This window comes from Triticum aestivum, chromosome 4A (assembly GCF_018294505.1).
Source record: "Triticum aestivum cultivar Chinese Spring chromosome 4A, IWGSC CS RefSeq v2.1, whole genome shotgun sequence".
Classification (NCBI taxonomy): domain Eukaryota; kingdom Viridiplantae; phylum Streptophyta; class Magnoliopsida; order Poales; family Poaceae; genus Triticum; species Triticum aestivum.
The window spans coordinates 5,332,291-5,340,686 of record NC_057803.1 but is presented as its reverse complement, the minus strand read 5'-3'; positions in this window follow the sequence as shown (position 1 = coordinate 5,340,686).

Genomic DNA, 8,396 nt, shown 5'->3' with positions numbered 1-8,396 from the left:
ATGCACCGTTGCGACAGTTCGTCGTGCCGAGACACCACGTGATGATCGGGTGTGATAAGCTCTACGTTCACATACAACGGGTGCAAGACATTTTTGCACGTGCAGAATACTCGAGTTAAACTTGACAAGCCCAGCATGTACAGACATGGCCTCGGAACACTGAGACCGAAAGGTCGAACTTGAATCATATAGTAGATATGATCAACATGTAGATGTTCACCATTGAAAACTACTCCATCTCACGTGATGATCGGACATGGTTTAGTTGATATGGATCACGTGATCATTTAGATGACTCGAGGGATGTCTATCTAAGTGGGAGTTCTTGAAAAATATGATTAATTGAACTTAAATTTATCATGAAGTTAGTCCTAATAGTTTTTTTCATATCTATCTTGGAGATCAATGGCCCGTTCTACCATTCCCTTGAATTCTACTGCATTCCTAGAGAAAGCTAAGTTGAAAGATGATGGTAGCAACTACACGGACTGGGTCCGTAACTTGAGGATTATCCTCATTGCTGCACAGAAGAATTACATCCTTGATGCACCGCTAGGTGCAAAGCCTGATGCAGGAGCAACTCCGGACGTTATGAACGGCTGGCAAGCTAAATCTAATGACTACTCAATAGTTCAGTGTGCCATGCTTTACGGCTTAGAATCGGGACTTCAGAGACGTTTTGAATGTCATGGACCATATGAGATGTTCCAGGAGTTGAAGTTAATATTTGAAGCAAATGCCCGAGTTGAGAGATATGAAGTCTCCAACAAGTTCTATAGCTGCAAGATGGAGGAGAATAGTTCTGTCAGTGAACAGATACTCAAAATGTCTAGGTACCATAACCACTTGACTCAGCTGGGAGTTAATCTTCCGGATGATAGTGTTATTGACAGAGTTCTTCAATCACTGCCACCAAGCTACAAAGGCTTCGTGATGAACTATAATATGTAAGGGATGGAAAAGACTATTCCCGAGATCTTCGCAATGCTCAAAGCTGCAGAGGTAGAAATCAAGAAGGACCATCAAGTGTTGATTGTTAACAAGACCACTAGTTTCAAGAAAAAGGGCAAAGGAAAGAAGGGGAACTTCAAGAAGAATAGCAAGCAAGTTGCTGCTCCCGGGAACAAGCCCAAGTCTAGACCTAAGCCTAAAACTGAGTGCTTCTACTACAAAGGGACTGGTCACTGGATGCGGAACTGCCCGAAGTATTTGGTGGATAAGAAGGCTGGCAAAGTGAGAGGTATATTTTATATACATGTTATTGATGTGACCTTACTAATGCTCGTAGTAGCACCTGGGCATTTGATACTGGTTCTGTTGCTCATATTTGCAACTCGAAATAGGGGCTACGGATTAAACAAAGATTGGCTAAGGACAAGGTGACGATGCGCGTCGGAAATGGTTCCAAGGTCGATGTGATCGCCGTCGGCACACTACCTCTACATCTACCATCGGGATTAGTTTTAGACCTGAAAAATTGTTATTTGGTGCTAGTGTTGAGCATGAACATTATATCTGGATCTTGTTTGATACGAGACGGTTATTCATTTAAATCAGATAATAATGGTTGTTCTATTTATATGAGTAATATCTTTTATGGTCATGCACCCTTGATGAGTGGTCTATTTTTGTTGAATCTCGATTGTGGTGACACACATATTCATAATATTGATGCCAAAAGATGCAAAGTTAATAATGATAGTGCAAATTATTTGTGGCACTGCCATTTAGGTCATACTGGTGTAAAGCGCATGAAGAAACTCCATGCTAATGGGCTTTTGGAATCACTTGATGCTTGCGAACCATGCCTCATGGGCAAGATGACTAAAACTCTGTTCTCCAAAACAATGGAGCGAGCCACTGACTTATTGGAAATAATGCATACTGATGTATGCGGTCCGATGAGTGTTGAAGCTCGCAGCGGGTATCATTATTTTCTGACCTTCATAGATGATTTAAGCAGATATGGGTATATCTACTTAATGAAACATAAGTCTGAAACATTTGAAAAGTTCAAAGAATTTCAGAGTGAAGTGGAAAATCATCGTAACAAGAAAATAAAGTTTCCACGATCTGATCGTGGAGGCGAATATTTGAGTTAGGAATTTTTTCTTCATTTAAAACAATATGGAATAGTTTCGCAACTCACGCCACCTAGAATACCACAGTGTAATGGTGTGTCCGAACATCGTAACCGTACTTTATTATATATGGTACGATCTATGATGTCTCTTACCGATTTACCACTATCATTTTGGGGTTATGCATTAGAGACTATGGGATCTAGGGTTCCGGCAAAACCCTCAAGGTTCGAACATCGGGCTGCGCGCGGAGATCTCCCCCTACCGATCCACGTCCTAGCTTCGGTAAGATCTCAAGGGCTAACTCGATGAACTCGCAACACAAAGGACACAAGATTTATACTGGTTCGGGCCACCGTTGTGGTATAATACCCTACTCCAGTGTGGTGGTGGTGGATTGCCTCTTGGGCTGAGGATGAACAGTACAAGGGGAACAATAGCCTCCTGAGGAGAGGTGTTCTTGTACTAGGTGAACTTGTGATTGTTCGGGTCTCTCTTCTCTCAGCTCTAGATGAGATCGATCCGCCCCCTAGCTATGGTGGTGGCTAGTCCTATTTATAGAGGCCCTGGTCCTCTCCCCAAATATTGAGCAGGAAGGGAGCCAACAACGGCCAATTTGAAAGGGGACAGCTAGTATAGCTTATCTTGGCAAAAGCAGTCTTCGCCTGCCAAAGGCTCTGGTGGTGACGCCGTCTTGGGCTCCACGATGACCTCCGTCCTACCGTCCTGCGGGTCTTGGTCTCGTTGCACCGATATGGAAACCTTTGCTTGACACCTCGGTACTCCGCGCATGCGCTTACTTCCTTAGCACCAAAGAGGAAACAAGGACACTGTGCGCGCTGGCGCCCGCCTGATCATGATCATCATGGCTCACGTCATTGAAACCTCACGAGGTTTGCCTTGCCTTGAACTCTCCGCCCCTCGCGAGCTAGCCTGGTGAGGGCGCTCCCGAGGAGGTATTGTGTCGTCCGCCTCGCGAGGATTGGCCCTTCACGAGGGTCTTGAGTGCTTGTTGGTGAAGATGGGCCGTACGGTCCCGCTCGCAGAGCCACGCCATGGGCTGCAGGAAGGCAAGTTTGGGGACCCCCATTCCCAGAACGCCGACAGTAGCCCCCGGGCCCAAGGCGCGCTCGGGATTGGCTTCGGGGCGAAGCCAAAGGTCAAGTGCGGAGCGCCGCGGGCCCCAATAGCCTGCGGCCTTGGTCGATGCATGGCGGTTGATTGGACGTGGGCGTGTCCGCTTCACCATGCTGCCTTGATACCCGCTTGGCTAGGCGGCCACCACGGTCTACACGGTTTCCCTCCCGTTGTTGCCACACACTCTCGAATTCTTCCGCTTCCTCGTAGCTCAGCCTCTCCCACCGATCTGATCTGAGCTCAATCTTCCCATCGCCATGGCACCGGACCAGTCGGAGAAAGGGAAGAGTCCCCTGTCCTCCGCCGAGCTGTGCCCGGCAGCTGAGCCTGCCGTTGGCAAATCACTAGTGCTCAACCAGGAAGCCATGGACAAGGTGTGTCCCATGCTCTCCTCAAGCTTCAATGAGTGGGGAAGGACGGTGGCATGGCCTACATCTCATGCTTGCGTCGACCGGACAGCCACCGAGGTCCCATTCTTCATCGACGCCCTTTGGGCTCGCTTGGTTCCTCCTTTCTCCGCCTTCTTCAATGCTGTGCTTGCGCATTATCAGATCCACATGTTGCACCTTGATCCCCAATCCGTGACCCTTCTCGCCGTCTTCACCTTTGTTTGCGAGGCCATGGTAGGCATTGCTCCTTCCGTGGCCCTTCTCCGCCACTTCTTCTCGTTGCACCTGATTGATCCCCGACAGAGCTCAGGATGTCTGAGCTTCCAGGACGTGGCGGCGACGGCCGGTGCGGGGATTGACTTCGAGCTCCCACCATCCATGAGCGAGTTTCAGACATGGTGGGTGTTTGTTGATGTCGGAGTGCTGAGCCCCTGCTCTCTTCTCCGTCAGCGCCCGCTATTCCCAACTTCGCTTGGCGCCACCAAAGGCTCGCCAATTCGTGCCTTGCCCCTGTCTGGATCAGGCTGAAGTGGCTCAAGGATCTTGATGTGACTGCGCCTATGGTGGTGAAGGAGTTCGTCTGGCGCCGAATCGCTCCTCTTCAGCGCCATTCTCGACCGATGTGGGCATTGCTTAGCAGCAAGGACCACATGAGACTTCAGGAGTCTGGGCTCCCTCTTGAGGCGCGGCGAATGGTGCTCGAGGTCCTGACGGGTGTCCCGTTTCCAGACGACATGCCAAGGAAGAGTTGCCTTCTGTACCGCTGCTTGAACAAGGAGACATTCGCGGAGCAGATGCCCTCCTTCGATGAGTGGGGGCTACGCCCAGTTGGTCTGGTGGGCCCCCGTGAGAACCCCGTCGACATGGTTCCCCTCCTTGCCGCTAGCGTCGAGCTCGCCCCGAGGGTGGATGCAGGGGGGAAAGCACCGCCGAAGGCCGATGGAGCAGGTGTTGAGGTGCTGAAGCCGCCCAGGGATGCCGAGGCGTCATCCTCGGGAACCCGCAATCCTTGCCCTGGGGCGGCAATTGAGGTGGCAATGCAGCCCGCGTCTCCCGAGGCCGGGGCTCCTGAGGCCTCGGCAGGCCGTCGTGAGGCAGAGCCTGATAGCTCCCCTCATCTTGGCGCTCCTGAGGCTGCCCCTTCGAGCGCTTCTCCGGTTGTGCCTCGTGTTGGCCGCCATGTCCAGCGCTTCGGCCGGCTTTGCATGGACTTCGCGGAGCTCTGCAAGAGGAAGGGGTCCCGAAGCCACGGCAGCGGCACCTTCGGGCTGTTAAAACGGAGAAAGTACATCGCCGTTGACGAGTAAGTACCTTATCTTGGTGATTTTCTGTGTGCTGCTTCCCTTCCTGATGATGTCTCTTCAGGATCCCTTCCACCAAGGCCACGGAACCTCCTGAGAAGCAACTTCCTCTCGCCCCATTTCCCTCACTAGACTTGAGCGCTGCAAGCCCGTGCGCTGCCCATGGCATGGAGTCAACCAGGGAAGCCGGCCCGTCAACGAGGTGTCTTGGGCTCGCGCCTTCGCCGTCTCTTCTCCGCGGCCTTGCTTGGAACATAGCAAGCATGCCAAGGGTTCCTCCCCTGGTCGTGGACGGTGACTGGTTGGCTTTGATCCTGGGGTCTACTTCAAGCAGCGGGCCTTCACTCGTTCGGGCCCCTCGCGAGGCCCGACCCGCAAATGGGCGGGCGCCAGCCCCTAGCCCCCTGCTGAAAGGGGGCGAGTCGCTTCGGGCCCCATCCGCGGTCCCCGTGGAGGAGGATGGAGTCAGCAGTATGCTCGAATCGGCGCAGGAAGGAAGCGTCGTCCGCCGCGAGCTCTTCCAGGAGGCGATGGGCGCGATGAACCGGCTTGGTGAAGAGCTCGTGGATGTGGACGTGCGCCTCGTGGTCGAGGGCCTTCGGCTGGTGGAGGAGCGGCGTAAGTTGAAGGTGGGTATCAACCTCGGGCGCCACCAGTGCGAGCTTGATAATGTGAAGGCTGAGGCATCCCTCGCGACCTCACGCGAAGCCTATTCCTGAGCCTTGGAAGAAGCTCGAGAAGCTGATCGCCGCCGGGAGATCGTAGAGGAACGCTCGCGGGAGCTCCAAGCCTGGAACGTCTCCTTGGAACAGCAAGTGGAGACGCGTAGAGCCGTCCTGGCGTCGATAAGAGGGACGCCTGTCTAAGAGGAAGAGGTCCGGAGGCGCGAGGAAGCGTTGTCGCTAGAAGCCGTGGAGCGCAGCCTTGAACTTGAGCGGCTAGAGACGAGGGAGCGTCAAGTCGCCCAAGCGGAGGATGCTGTTGGCGCGCGCGAGGCCAGGGCCCAGGAGGAGGTCAATCGCTAGGTGGCTGAGGCTTGCGCAGGTCTTGAGGATAGGTTCGACCTGAAGTTGAAGCTCGTAGAGGCTGAGGCTGCATGTAGGACTGCTGCCCTCAAGTCCAGGTTGGTCGAGGTGGAGCGGCGCGAGGAGGCCGCCGCAGCCGCCCTGGCCTTGGTGCAGGCTGAGCTGGCCTCCGCTCGCGCCGAGCTGCTCCCTCTTCGGCAGCGGGTCACCAACGCTGAGTCCGTCGCGCTGCAGAACATGTAGGAAATGCTTCAGCGGCGGACGTTGGAGCGCGTGCACGCCCCCATGCTCCAGGACCTTAGGAACGGGGCCAACACCGCCCTGGGCCACATCTGCGATGAGAATGCTCCTCATCCCCGCGCTAACGACTACACTAGCCACCTCCGCTTCTTCACCGACATGGTGACGCGCCTGGAGAATCGTTCCGAGAGGGCTCGCCAACTTGTTGAAGAGAGGAGCCGCGGCCTGCTCGAGCGTGCGTTCTCCCGCGTCTTCACCCATCTCCAGAACGCCGACCCCAACTTCGACTTTGACGCCGCCATTGCTCCCGTACCCGAAGCCATCCGGGGTGACCTGGTGCGATGGGTTGAGGACAACGTGGACGCGTTGGTCAGGGCCTTCACTTCCGATGACGACAGGGTGGTGGTCGTGGCAGACGAAGGCGACGTGGTCGACAATGGCGATGGCGGCGCCGGTGGAGGTGATGGTGATGCCAGCGATGGCGGCAACGATGCCAGCAACGCGTCTGAGGGCGATCCTAGGGACGCGGCGAGGGACCTGCCCGACTAATTCCGTGCTTCCCAGCTGTTTGCCCTGCACGTAGAAACTCGGGCGCGGACCCAGAGGTTGTAAGAGCATTTTGGTAGGGGAAGCCCCTCATGTAAATATGCTACTGCCTCTATCCTTTTAGGCTGAGTTGAATATGTGTCTTTACGAACTTACGTATGCTGGGGCAAGTTTGCCATTGTAACTTACCTTAACCTGGTCAGGTTCTGAACTGACTCACGAGGTTGCAAGTTCCTGAGGAGCCTCTAAGGAGCTCATCGTCACGCCCGAGGGGGCGGCGTGATGATCAAGCACTAGCGGTGGCGCGTCATGCGCGTGGCGCGTGTGCGCCATGCCCTGCCCCGCTCGCGAGGGTCCGCGAGGGGGAAGAAACATGCGCGAACTCCGAAATAAGGTAAGAACCACATAGCAAGAAATCGCTCGAACGAGAAAAGTCACCCCCCGCGCGCATCAATGAAAATTCAACTTCAACTCAAATCCAAATTCAGAAGGCAGAGTTACAGAAAAGAGATCGAAAGCAAATAGCCGCGTCCGGTGCCTAGTCTAGTCTTCGACATCTTCTCACCAGCGCGGAGCTAAGTGCTGCCACTAAGACTTGGGAGTGAGCCCCCGAGGCCCAAGGGCAGCACTCCTGAGACTCCGGGGCATGTACATCCCCACTCATTATTACGTGAGAGTGTCACGGGCGACGATCTTCACAGGCGTGAGCCTTACTTCATATCGCCAGATGAGGGCCCCGCATTGCGCCACCCTCCACCACTGTTGGGACAACCGGAGACCAGGACGGCACCAACAGGGGCAGAGGGGACGCCAGCGGCGCCGTCGGCGACCACGGGTCCTCTGCCGAGGGTAGGCTCGCCGACACCTCCCCGGCAGAGGGCCTACCTCCGGGTGATGCCTTGCTTTGTGCGACATGGGGAGGGGCCTTGCTCCCGGCCTCTCCCATGCAGCCCCCAGTGAGATTCTCTTGGTGAGGCGGATACCGCCGTGCCAGAACCGTCCCTGGCGCTGTGACCTGGTTCACTTGCGATTCATGGTTAGCGTAAGCCTGCCCCTGGGAGATTAGTGGTACCCTGTAGCTGTTGTCGATGGCGTGGTTGGTGGGGCTCTCGGGCGGCTCCTGGAAGGCCTCAGCTCCTAGCACCTCCTCTTCCCAGCCTGGCTCGAGGTACGAGTCGGGTCATCCTTTGGCGTGTACTCCTGGTTCATCATGCGGGGCACGTAGGCCTCTGAGGCCCTTGCCCCGAAGACCTCGCCGAAGTGCCCCACGCTCCATGTCGCCCGACCCATGACGCCATCCTGAGGATGGTGGGGTAGCCCCCCGCTGGGGCAATGTGCGGCGACACTTGTGCCCGCACCCATCTGAGGTGGTGCGGGTGCGAGGGGGCGCCCTTTGCTATGGATCATGCTGGTATCAACGAAGCCCCTAGGCGCACTCGGGGGTACGCGGGCGCGGCGAGGCCCGCCGTGGGATCCTGCCGCTGCCTCGGGCGTGAGCTGGTAGCATAAGGGCAGTGCTCCTGTGGCTGTTGCGTCCAGGAGCTCGGCGACGCATTCCAGCAGTGCATCCTGGCCGCTCTCCATCAGCCGGCACCGCAGCAACTCCCGCGCCACCGTGAGTGCAGCCCGCATGTTTGCCTTCTCCCTCCGGGTGTGCGGTGCCGTCGCCGTAGCGTG